Raw genomic sequence first — 12,301 nt, 5'->3', positions numbered from 1 at the left:
GTGTTTTCAACTACCTAAGCCAAAAGAGCTCATGACTTACTAGAGACTTAGACCTACAAGTGACAAACAGATTGACAAAAGCTTCTCTACTAAGTTCAGTTCCTTACACCCACAGGCGCGCAGGCAGCTGCCTATTCCTAGTAACCCAGGCAGCCTTCACATAGATGGCTAGGCAGAAGACAAAATCTACAATGTCAATGTTTTGCTTGTTTATCTTAGAGAGAAAAGTAAATCAGAGGTGGAGGAGACCCAGGGGCTGGCTGACTTGGAAGAAGCCTGTTGAAGACACTCACCCAATAGCAAGAGCTGTAATAGCTGCTGCCATGGCAATACGTGAGACTAGTATACTTGGCGTCATACTAAACCTGTATCAGCTCATGAGCTGCCATGTCATGATGACCTTACTACTTCCTCCTTCACCAGTGAGGAGACAGAGGCACAGACAGTCTGCGTCATGTGCCCGTGATCACACAGCTGAGGGGTTTTAGGGAGGGCACAGCTGTGAATGCATTAAACAAAAGCGAAGCAAAGGCTTCCACAGGTAAGCAGTCTGGAGAGACGGATGGCTCAGCAGTTAAGAGCACTGGCCACTCTAACAGGAGACCTGAGTTCAGATCCCAGCACCCACATGACAGCTCACAGTTGCCTATAACTCCAGCTCCAGGGCATTCAACATTCTCTTCTGGCATACAGATGACATATACTCACACAAACATAAACGTAAAATAAGAAAATAAAAGTCAGGCAGTGGTGACATATGCCTTTAAGCCCAGCATGGAAGGCAGAGGCAGAATTTGAGGCTAGCCTGGTCTACAGAAAGAGTCCCAGGACAGCCAGGGCCACAGAGGAATCCTGTCTCAAAACACCATCCTTCCCCCAAAAAGAGGGGAAAATAAAAGCTCCTTAACTGGCTTTAACTTATACTAAAAGCAATTCTGAATTTTTCTCTTTTTTTTGGCGGGGGGGGGGGGGGGGCGGCTTTGGAGACAGAGTCTCTCTACAGAGTCCTGGCTACCCTGGAACTAGATCTGTAGACCAGGCTGTCCTTTAAGTCAGAGATCCTTCAGAAATCCACCTGTCTCTGTCTCCCGAGTGCTAGGATTAAAGGTGTGCACCACCATCGCTCAGGCTTCAAATCAGAATCTCTAATCTCACCACGGTAACTAAACCTTTTTCTACCCTCCCTGCTAGCTGTAGTCCGAGGCCTCGTTTGTTACCAAATCAAAAGTGAACATAATTTCACATCCAAACTGGCATGCTGCACTGCACCTGAGTGAGTACAGTGTTTCAGGGACGCAAAACTTGAGACACGCAGACTGACTCCCTACCTGTCTTCCACGGAACCAAAGGAAGAGCCAGAGAAATAAATGAGATTCCAATCTGTAAGGGGAAGAGATCCACTCCAGTGACGCACAGCCTGGCCAGTCAGAGAGACCCGGGGCCCAGATGGCACCATGGGCATCCTGTCTCCCCCACCCACACTCTATTCATCCATTCCTCATCCCGCCTTGTCTACAGACTGTTTAAATCACCGCTTTCCCTCTCCCACCTGAAGTATACATGCCCTCCCAAACAGGGACAAGTGTCAGGAAACAGGGACAGGGCCACCTGCCCCCACACCTGGGCCCAGAATGGGTGTGCAGGTCTGAGATGAATCTCTCTTGCCAGATGCTTAAAATGCAATATTCCCAATGTACGTTCTCCCACTCCCCGCTAGAGAAAAAGTTTTTTCTGTGTAATCCTGGCTGTCTCAGAACTCACTTTTATAGACTAAGCTGACCTTGAACTCAGAGACCTGCCTGCCTCTGCCTCCCAGTGTAGGGATTAAAGGCGTGGGTCACCACCACCTGGCCCTCGATGCACATTAAAAGTGCAACAGAGCTAGGCGTGGAGGCAGATGAATCCCAGAACTAGGAAGGCAGAGCTGGCAGATATCTGAGTTCAAGGCCAACCTGGTCTACAAAGTGAGTTCCAGGACAGCGAAGGCACTGTACAGAGAAAGCCTGTCTCGGAAAACCAAAAAAACAAACAAACAAACAAACAAAAAAACCCTAAACAGGGTCAGGAATGTGCTCCCCGCCTTGCCCCCCATCTAACCACTGCATCCCATAAGCGTCCCTAACAGTAACACTTGGGCAACACCTTTAGCCTTCCCTCAGCTCTGTCTCCTGGGCAACCTCTCAGGGCAGAGGGCAAGATCCTGGCCTCTCCCTTCCCCCCACTTCCTGTAGGATCATCCATCTCTCCTTTCCAGGTTGGAATTAGCATTTTTATCTCTGTAACTGCCATCTCTCAACTATTTACAGCCACCAGGATAAAAAGAGGCAACACAAAAATAGTCCTTCAGCAGCTTTCAGGATGGGGTGGGTGTGGGGGCACGACGGAATCTTCTAGTTTTCTTTTCCTCCTTTCCGAAAGGGAGATGTATGCTAGAATATACTTCATCTGTTCCACAGGACTCCCCAGCAGCTAAGAGACTCTGGCAGGGAGTGAACCCCAGCACCTCTCAGCTCCCTAGAGTACATCTGTCCCCAGACCCCCAAACAGGGGATGGAGGTTACACAGCCATGCTGTGCACAGGGCAGCGCCATGTCCAGTTCCTGTCACGCCCAGGGCCTCCTTCCTGCCTTCTGAAGTCAGTCCAAACAAACAAAACAAAGCAAAACCTTGGCATCTCTCCGTGCTTGAAATGTTCTATAATTGAAAAAAGAAACTCAGCAAGGCATGTTGGTGTGCACACATGCAGGAGGCAGAGACAGGAAGATCAAGGGGTAAAGGCCAGACTGGGCTACATAATGAGACCCTGTCTCTCAGAGAAGGGAAAGAAAGAGAAGCCTTAAACTAGAAACAGCACACACATCCATCACTGGTCGAATAAACCAAATGTAGTCCACTCAGACTAGGAAATATTACTCAGCCATAAAAAGGCCTGACGCAAAGAAGACGTGATACGGAGTGAGGCCATGTACATACATGTAACTCGCAGGACACGCACACAACACACTAGTCTTTTTTTTTTTTTTTTTTTTTTTTTTTTTGGTTTTTCGAGACAGGGTTTCTCTGTGGTTTTGGAGCCTGTCCTGGAACTAGCTCTTGTAGACCAGGCTGGTCTCGAACTCATAGAGATCCACCTGCCTCTGCCTCCCAAGTGCTGGGATTAAAGGCATGCGCCACCACCGCCCGGCAACACACTAGTCTTACGACAGCAGATGTGTGGGTGCAAGAGCCTAGCGGGAGGGAGGCAACGCGAATGCTCCTGCTCCAACACTGGAGCGAGGGAAAGACAACGCTGCTGGAGGGAACTTCACCTTTTCCCCTTTGTTCAGGGTTAGGGATGTAGCTTATGGAGCGCTTGCTAGCAAGGTAAAAACCAAAACCCTTACAAATTTCTATCAACAAACAACCTGAACTCTAAACTCTCTTTGTTATTTACTTATCTGGAAACAGGGTCTCACAAGCCCCGACTGCCCTCCAACCTCCTAAGGATGAGCACAACTTTGAACTTCTGACCTAGCTTCCAGCGAGTGCTGGCTGGGATTACAAGGACACACCACCGCACCCAGTTTACAGAGTGCTAGGGACCAAACCGAGGGTTTCACGTGTGCCAGGCACTCTACCGGGGCACATCCCATCTAAGAAGTCAGTTTTCCAAGGAAGAGCTACAGGTGTGATGGGAGGAGTTATGGCAGCCCAAGAGCCATCTGCGTGAAGCCACCTTGGGGCTCTCTGGCCTACTAGTCCAAGTCTCTAACTAAAGGAGAAACGTGCTGTAGCACAGGCCCAAACCCCCAGGATAGCGAGAAGAAATGAGATCCACGAGGCCCTAGAACCAACGGAAGGAGGCAGGTCAAGGAAGAGAGGTCTCAAGTGACTAAGCGGATCCCAATCTGAGTCCTTTCCTAAGATGGGTTCACATAAGGCAAGGGTGACTAGTGGGCCGTGTTAGATTCTGAGCAGTTTGGCCTGCCCCACCCAGCGGTCCCCTCCCAGCTAACAGAGCGCACCACTGTCTACACCCAAAGCACAAACTCCTTCTGCTGAACTGGGCCCCATCTTATCCCCTCTCCCTCCTCCCTCCACTTTTCAGCCCATCTTCAAAGGCTCGGCAGATTTCTCCAGAACACACCTTGTGGCTATCCCTCCATTGCCCCAGCACTCGAGGCTTACGACACTTCTCCCTGGCATTTAGGGTAGCGACATTCTTACGGGACATTTGGCATTCCCCAGCTCCTGCCCACTAAACACCAAGAGTGCTTAGTCTCACTTTGACAAACCAAAAGTTACTCCCACATGTTTCAAATGCTCGCCAGGAGGGTGGAACTGCCCCCCTGAGAACTACAGCCTAGTTATTAGCCCACTAGCAACTGGAGGGAAGGACAAGCTGGAGTTCTGACAGGACCGCAGGACCTCCTGACATCTGTGGCCTTATACGTTGCTTAGTAAAAAGGCCTGGGCTCCCCCAAACAGGTGAGGGAAGCCTCGCTTGTCTGTGTGATCCCAGATAAGTTAACTAACCTTTCTGAGCCTTTCAATACTAAAGGAGTGTTAGGAACCTTAACCTCCTATTCTCAACCAAAGTGGCAAAACTCCCTGACAAACAAGATTTGGGGTAAATATTAAATAAGATAATACAGGCAACAAAACAGTACCTGCCACATAGCAAGAACTCAATAAGTCCTAATTAGGGGGCGGGAATGTGGTCCTGTGGTAGAGGGTGCTCTTAGCAGGCTCCTGGCACTGGGTTCTTGCCCCCAGAAAGGACGAAAAAAGTCACTAGGATTATCCAAGGTAGGGGCTCATCTAATGACTGCCTTGATGAGCTGGTTAAGAGCGGCCGAAGGTGCAGAAGGAGGACCTGGCAAACTGAAGCTGCTTTTGCACACTGATCCCAATCTATTCTGAAACTGCACAGTTTCTGTGGGGAGGCTTGGGAACAGTGGCATCCCCTGCCACTTCCAAAGAACAAAGAGGCTGTGGGGACAGACAGCAATCCTCCCTTCAGCCCTGTGGGGGCAGAGTTGGGAGGAGGAGTAAAAGACACCGTTAATGCCCCAGGGCACCTGAAGTTTCTGCTCCGGGACTGGGGGAAATCAGAGAGCAGGCTGAGGAAGGTAAAAGTTGCATCTAGGGTAATGAATGCGCGGCATGACCCACCCCCAGCTGCTTCTTTGCCCATGGCACGTCAAATGTTCTCCACCCCCAGCTCCATCCCACTGCAAAGTGCCACCTCTTCGTCTCCAAGTGAGAGCAGCCCGGGAGGAGGCTGGCAGAGCTGTGAAAACACCCCGTTCCCCAAACTGGGCAGCCAGGGGGTGGGGAGAACCTTGGCAAAATCTGGGTGACACCGGGGCACTAGCCCCGGGGCTGAGCCGGGGGGCGGAGCATGCACTCTTCATGCCCCGCGAGCTGCAGCCCTGAGGTAAATTTAGGTCATAAGGATCGAGCCGGCCTGTGAGGTCGGGGTGGTCAGAGGGCAGACTCAGGGTCCTGACACCTGTGTCCGAACCCCTAGGGCCGGGGTCGCCCTGTGCCCCGCAGGCTGCGGGGGTGGGACGCTCCCGCGCGCTCAGGTTCCGCACCTGTCAAGCGCAAGGGTGGCCTAGGCCGTCGCCGGGACCCGGGACCGCCCCTGCCGGCCGGCCTCGGTACGGAACTCCAGGCCGGCCCCTATCGCCCGGGCCCAAGCGCCGCCCCGCTCCGGAGGCCCGGGGGAAGGGGGCGCAGCCCTCCACGTGGCGGGGCGCGGGGCGGCGCACGTGGGGTCCCCTCGGGGCCCGCCTCTGGGCTGTGTCTACCGGCGCCGCGCGCGTCCGGGACCCAGAGACCCACAGGGCGGCTGCTTCCCCCCCCCCCCCCCGAGCCCGGACCGCCCCGGGCCAGCTCACCTGGGCTCCGCGCCGCCGCCTCCCGCGCTCTGCGCCCCCGGCTCGGCTTGGCTCGGCTCGGCTCGGTCCGGTTCGGCTCTCCGCGGGAGGAGCCGCCCGGGCTTCGGCTCGCGCGCGGCGGCGCCTCGGGCTCCACGCTGATTGGCCAAGGAGCCGGCGTGGAAGAGCGCGTGCCCGCCGCAGCCTCGGCCGCGCGCCGGGTCCCGCGGGGACTTAAGTAGCGCCGGGGCGGAGGCGAGGTTGGTGTGGGGAAGGAGGCGTCCGGCGGCAGGAAGCGAGGCCCGGCCCGCGCAGGGGCGCAGAGGCCGCAAGTTTGTGAGTGGGTCTCGGTTGCCGCCAGCTGCTCCACGCCGCTTTGTTTTCAAGCGTCGAGAAGTTCCCCAAAGGCGGCGGGGAAACCCAGGAACCTGTCTGGCTGTTCCCTCCCTGGATTTCGGGGCAACGCCCATTATGGGGAAGCCCTTTCCGCAGCCGCCTCCCCACTGACCACTGCTGTAGGCTCGCCCTAAAATGCATCTGTACTCCGTATGGCCCAGTGAAGTTCTGGGTCTCCCCATAAGGTTGCCTGTGATGAAACACATCCTATTCTGGCTAAACACTCTTTACCCTTTTTGGCGTTTGACTTTGCAGGAGCCTTAAGCTCCTTTAGTCTCCCAGTTGGATAACAACGTTGAAGTAAAAGGGTATTTCAAGGGCTCGCTAACCCCGTGGCCTTGGGGTGGGGGTCAGTGAACTCAGACTTGGATGTTCACCAGTGGCTGTCCGCAAGTCCCTGCCGGCAGCCAAAAGGGAATCGAGTTGAGACATCAAACTCACTGAGGATTCAAAGCTCTTTGTCAACTGGGTCGACTTCCAGTCCTCGTTAGTAAATTATTCCAGTGTTTCTAGGCTGCAGAGGCATTCACAAACAATTCCAACGACCGGACAAATAAACTCAGTGAGCGTTCTTATGAGATGGTCACCTCTGATATTGCTCAGCGTCCTCACATTTATTTGTTAGGACTGGCAAACAGAGCAAGACTTGGTGGAATAGTACACAATAGTCAAAAGGACGGTTATCTCTACTGTACCCACAATGAAAAGAGCACAAAACACGTAGAGTAAAAGAGCAAGCTGCAGAATACAGCATTATGCACAGTGTGTATTTTTAAGCCCCACTCTGGAGTGACTGCCTGGGGAGACATGAACAAACGTCTATTCACCCAAAATAGGGCGCCAACAACAGATCAAAGGCACAGTTCCGTCCAAGCCCAGCTTGGTGAACCAATGAGTTTATTGGTCTTACTCATTTCCAGCATGGATGTTGACCTGCCAAAAGCGACATAGGTGGAGTTCTCCTTTGCTTGCCTCCCCTTCCTATATACTCTAGCGTCTCCTAGGGCCATGTGCAGCTTGGGGTGGGCACCAGAGGGAAGGAGGGAGCGAATGGGAAATCTCCAGTGAGGATCTAATGGCTTTCTCCCTACTCCTTCCCTGAAGCATTGATAAGCCTCCTCCCGCTTGTGAGGGGCTCTTCCAGAGGCAAGCATAGCCACTCTGATTTCAGGAGGCTAGCAGCATGTTCTGTGATGCCCACATGGTGTATACTTAAGGACACACGCTTATGCAAAAGATATAAAAGTCAGAGAATTGGTTCGCGTTAGATCCATGACAGTCTGACACCAAGAAGGAACTAGGCAGCTAGACATGTAGCTCAGAGGTTGAGTACTTGCCTAGCATGTGGGAGGTACTAGCATGGTCTAAAAATTAAGGGAGGGGGCTGGAGAGATGGCTCAGTAGTTAAGAGCACCAGCTGCTCTTGCAGTGGACCTGAGTTCAATTTCAAGCACCCACATGACAGGTCACGAGCCTTTGGAACTCCAGTTCCAGGGGATACAATGCCCTCTTCTGGCCTTCTCAGGCAATGCATGCATGTGGTGCACAGACTTAGATTCCTGGGCCCAGCACTTGGGAAGCAGGGACAGGAGGATCTCCATAAATTAAAGACCAATCTGGCCTACATAGGGAGTTATAGGGCAACCAAGACTACATAGATCCTGTTTCAAAAAAGACAAAACAAAATAAGATGGGCACCGGTGGCACATGTCTTTAATCCCAGCTCTTAGGAGGCAGAGGCAGGTGGATCTCTGAGTTCGATGCCAGCCTGGTCTACAGAGCAAGTTCCAAGTCAGCCAGGACTACACAGATAAACCCTGTCTCAAAAAACTAAAAATAATAAGTAAAGAAATGAAGGAAAGGAGGGAGGGAGAAAGGAGACAGCGAGCATAGGAAAATGTTAAAATACTTGTTTTATTTCCTCTATAAATATTTGTGAAGCAAATTGCAAAATGCTGACGACAGTCAGTGCTGAGGTGGGGGTACACAGTTCTGTATTTTCTGCACTGTACGCCCCCCTCAAACAGCTATCAGGGCTAATCGGGCGGGGGGATTTGGAATCATTAATGCTAAGGCACGAGTCGGCAGGCATTTTCTGTGAAAGACCATAAGGTCAACATTTTCGGATCTGCCCTGTGCTCTCCACTGTGATGACTCAGCAGCCACAGACAACAACAAATCAATGGATGTGTAGCAGTGTTCCTATTAAAGCTTTATTTATAAACACCAAGAGTGATTTTCTTATAATTTTCTTGTGTATCACCATTTAGGGGGCACTCCATGAGGCGTTCCCCATAAGGAGGGGGCACGTTGAAGTGATGCAGCTGTTTCGAGGTCACCCGTGCTCTTCTAAATAAGTCCAGGAAACTCACTGATTCAGTCTATAAAAAAAAAATTCTCAGGCAACCCTGTTTTCCTAGAGTAATTAAAAATAGACCCTGGTGTTCTTTCCTGTTATTTGTTTAAATGAACAATTCTGTATGACTATGTCATGTTTTACTAAATTGCCCATGTTTTATTATAACAATGTAGATAACGCAGGTAGAAATTCAGTATAAATTTAAATGCTTGCCGGACAGTGGTGGCACACATCTTTAATCTCAGCACTTGGGAGGCAGAGGCAGGCGGATCTCTGTGAGTTCAAGGCCAGGCTGGTCTACAGAGTGAGTTCCAGGACAGGCTCCAAAGCTACAGAGAAAACCTGTCTTGAAACTCACCTCCCAAAAGAAAACTTAAGCGCTAAAGAAAGGTTTAAAATGTCCGTACAAGGACTGGAGATACATCTGAGGAGTTAAGAGCGCTCTGCTGGGCTGGAGAGATGGCTCGGAGGGTAAGAGCACTGGCTGCTCTTCCAGAGGTCCTGAGTTCAGTTCCCAGCAACCACATGGTGGCTCACAACCATCTGTAATGTAATGAGACCTGGTGCCGTCCTTGCCAGCAGTACATTGTATACTTAATAAATAAATAAATCTTAAAAAAAAAAAAGAGCGCTCTGCTCTGGCAGAATCCTTGGGTTTGGTTCCCAGCACCCACATAATGGCTCACAACTACCTGTAACTCCAGTTCCAGAGGATCTGACATCTGACTCCCTCTTCTGATATCTAAGGGCAGTTATATCATTTGATGCTCAGCCAACCTCCTTGTCTTTATTCTTTTCTTCTTCGTTTATGGTTTTGCTTTGTGGTGCTGGGGAATCAAACCATGGGTCTTGCACATGCCAGGTAAACACTTTACCACTTAACTATATGATATGAGCCCCACTTGTGTTTTTTATCCTTTGTTTGGTTTGGTTTTTCAAGACAGGGTTTCTCTGTGTAGCCCTGGCTGTCCCAGAACTCACTCTGTAGACCAGGTTGGCCTAGAGCTCACAGAGATCTGCCTGTCTCTGCCTCCCAAGTGCTGGGATTAAAGATGTGTGCCACCACCGCCCGGCTTCACTCATCTGTTTGTCTGACCCTTGAACTGTAAATTCCTGCAGCCTAGGCAGATATCACATGCAGAACATTTGCATAACTCAGCACAGAGGTTGAAAGGCAATGGCTCTGGAATAAGATGGACTTCAGTTTAGCCTTGCAGCCACCAATGACCAGGTCTGTAAGCTTGGGCCATTGATCTGATCTCTCTGTTTGGTTTCATCAGCTGTCAGATAGGGACAATAATAGTACAGAGCTGACAGACTTGGTCTGAGGTTTCAATACAATATAATGTGTGTGAAGATACTAGCTCAGTGCCTAGCACGCAAGCGCTCACTGAAGCTAACTACCGATATGCTTAGCGCGGTGCTAAAAATCCCATCAATTTATGTGCCTTTCTTATTAAAGCAAATTAGAACAAAGTGCAGAACACTGTAATTGCCTGTCGTTGCCATTCAGCTCCTCTTGTGCTAGGAACCATCCCACACAAGGAAACCATTTTCTTCCTACAGATACGAAAACAAGAGTTAGCTTTGCGCTTTCATCCCCCCGCCCCCCAAGAACATCAGAAAATCCTATTCTAGGCAAACAGATCTTGTTGTCCTGACAACACAGATCGCCAGGAAAATAAGTAAACACAGCATCTGAGTCTTATTTTTTAAAGAAAACTCAAACCCTCTAGAGGGGGGAGGCATGGAAATCTAAGACTATCATTTTCTCTCCCATGAGGATGGCTTCACAATGTCCTTTCAAGGTTTTGCCCCTCCTTCCTGAGGTAGCCTGTGTTCTACTCACGTTGTTCATGGGAATGTTCTGCCACATAGCCTTGAATATCTAGAACAAGAGAGCGGGATTAATATCACCAATGAAGTTGATTCATTAGGTTATCTTCAACAGAACAGCTAAAGAGAGCCTGAAAAGCTACCCTCCACAGGCAGTGAAATGATAGGTTTTTAAGACGGCAATACAAATGGCATCATAAAAGATGTCAAGGTTTATGAGAGAGCTCTTCATCTATCCACACACATATTTGCAAGAAGCAAAATGTCAGGACACGATTGAATACTCAAAACAAGTAGAAATAGTCCAGGCATACGGATGAAGGCAAAGACTGCCTGGGGTCAGAGGAAAAGCATCAGGCAGTAGAGGTTGACACACCAAGGACTAAGTCTTCTGTCTGGTCCTTACCTTGCCAGGCTTACCAGGTCCTTACCAGGGATGACACAGGCCACAGTGTCAGGAATCTGGTTTTCTCGTTGGTTAAAGGGAGAGGTTACTGTGCTTAAAGTGTTGGAGATGGTGTTTAAAGTTTTTAGTGGTGTCTAGTACATGCTGGCTACTAGGTAAATGACACTATTAGTCAACAAACAGGAAACGTGCTCACAGAAACACAGGACTTTCCAGAATAGTCGGATCTGGGTAATGTAGAGAGGTTAGGATCCCAGTTCTACAACTTGCTAGTTGTGTGACCTTGGGCAAGTGATTTCATCTCCCTACATCCTAATTTTAAATGTTAAACTGAATTAATGCTATTGCCCAGTTTTTAAGACTGTTGTGCCAGGCAGTGATGGCATACACCTTTAAGCCCAGCACTTGGGAGGCAGAGGCAGGCAGATCTCTGTGGGTTTGAGGCCAGCCTGGTTTACAAAGTGAGTTCCAGTACAGTCAAGGCTGTACATAGAGAGACCCAGTTTCAAAAAAACCTGAGAGAGACCCTGTCTCAAAATTAAAAAAAATATTTTTATTTATGTATCTGTGTCACATGTGTGCAGATGCCTAAAAGGCAACCTTGTATTCCCTGGAGCTATAGTTAAATGCAGTTGTGGGCTGCCTAATATTGGGGGTGCTAGGAACTGAACTTGGGTCCTCTGGAAGAGCAAGTGCTCTTAACCACTCTGTAAATGTTACCCATTCTCGTTCAGGTCAAGAAGCACACCACCAAATCTGCTAAGTAGAGTGCCCACTCGGGTTCCCCTTTCCTTTGAGGACAGTTTCTGAAGGCCTCTGGAAGAGATATAAATGATAATGACTATAAAACTTTAATTCCTTTCTCACCAGACCCCCTTTCCATTTTTTTTTTTTTTTTTTTTTTATATTTATTTATTTATTTAGTATGTATACAATATTATGTCTGTGTATATGCCTGAAGGCCAGAAGAGGGCGCCAGACCTCTTTACAGATGGTTGTGAGCCACCATGTGGTTGCTGGGAATTGAACTCAGGACCTTTGGAAGAGCAGGCAATGCTCTTAACCACTGAGCCATCTCTCCAGCCCCCCCCCCCTTTCCATTTAACCAGACAACCCATTCTGAGACCTTTGATGTGAAACCCCTGGAATCATGCCATTATATAGACATTAAGTACCAACTCCCTTCCACCACACACTCCATTGGTTAACTATCACCCAGAGAGTTCTGTGTTTTGGGGTCACTCTTCCATTCGACTTCCTATCTCCTCCTGGAGACCAGCTTAGGAGGCTGAGTCACAGAAAGCTGGGAACAACAGGTTGCTCGCTAGCTTTGGATTTGGGGACTTCTTCCTTGCCAAGATGAAGTCAGCCAGACAGGTGACCTTGTGGGTGAAGGCAGAGCTGGCTGTGCTCAGAAAGGCCTCAGATCTAAGATGTAGC

General features: G+C 49.8%; 1 protein-coding gene across 4 annotated transcripts in view; it reads right to left on the bottom strand.

Moving 5' to 3' along the window:
• The window catches only part of Camkk2 (calcium/calmodulin dependent protein kinase kinase 2), a 55,540-nt gene extending 49,325 nt beyond the window's left edge, over positions 1–6,215 (bottom strand). For 2 of the 4 annotated variants that reach the window (XM_075979720.1, XM_075979747.1), the window contains exon 1: positions 5,886–5,985. The gene's annotated coding sequence lies outside the window, so the exon portion shown is untranslated. Of the gene's footprint in view, positions 1–5,885 lie in introns of all 4 variants that reach the window. The other 2 variants (XM_075979729.1, XM_075979738.1) reach the window with 2 other exon arrangements.
• Between the last annotated feature and the right edge of the window lie 6,086 nt (positions 6,216–12,301).

Source organism: Microtus pennsylvanicus, chromosome 1 (genome assembly GCF_037038515.1).
Source record: "Microtus pennsylvanicus isolate mMicPen1 chromosome 1, mMicPen1.hap1, whole genome shotgun sequence".
NCBI lineage: Eukaryota > Metazoa > Chordata > Mammalia > Rodentia > Cricetidae > Microtus > Microtus pennsylvanicus.
Note: the sequence above shows the minus strand (reverse complement) of the source record. Positions and strands in the feature narration are given on the sequence as shown.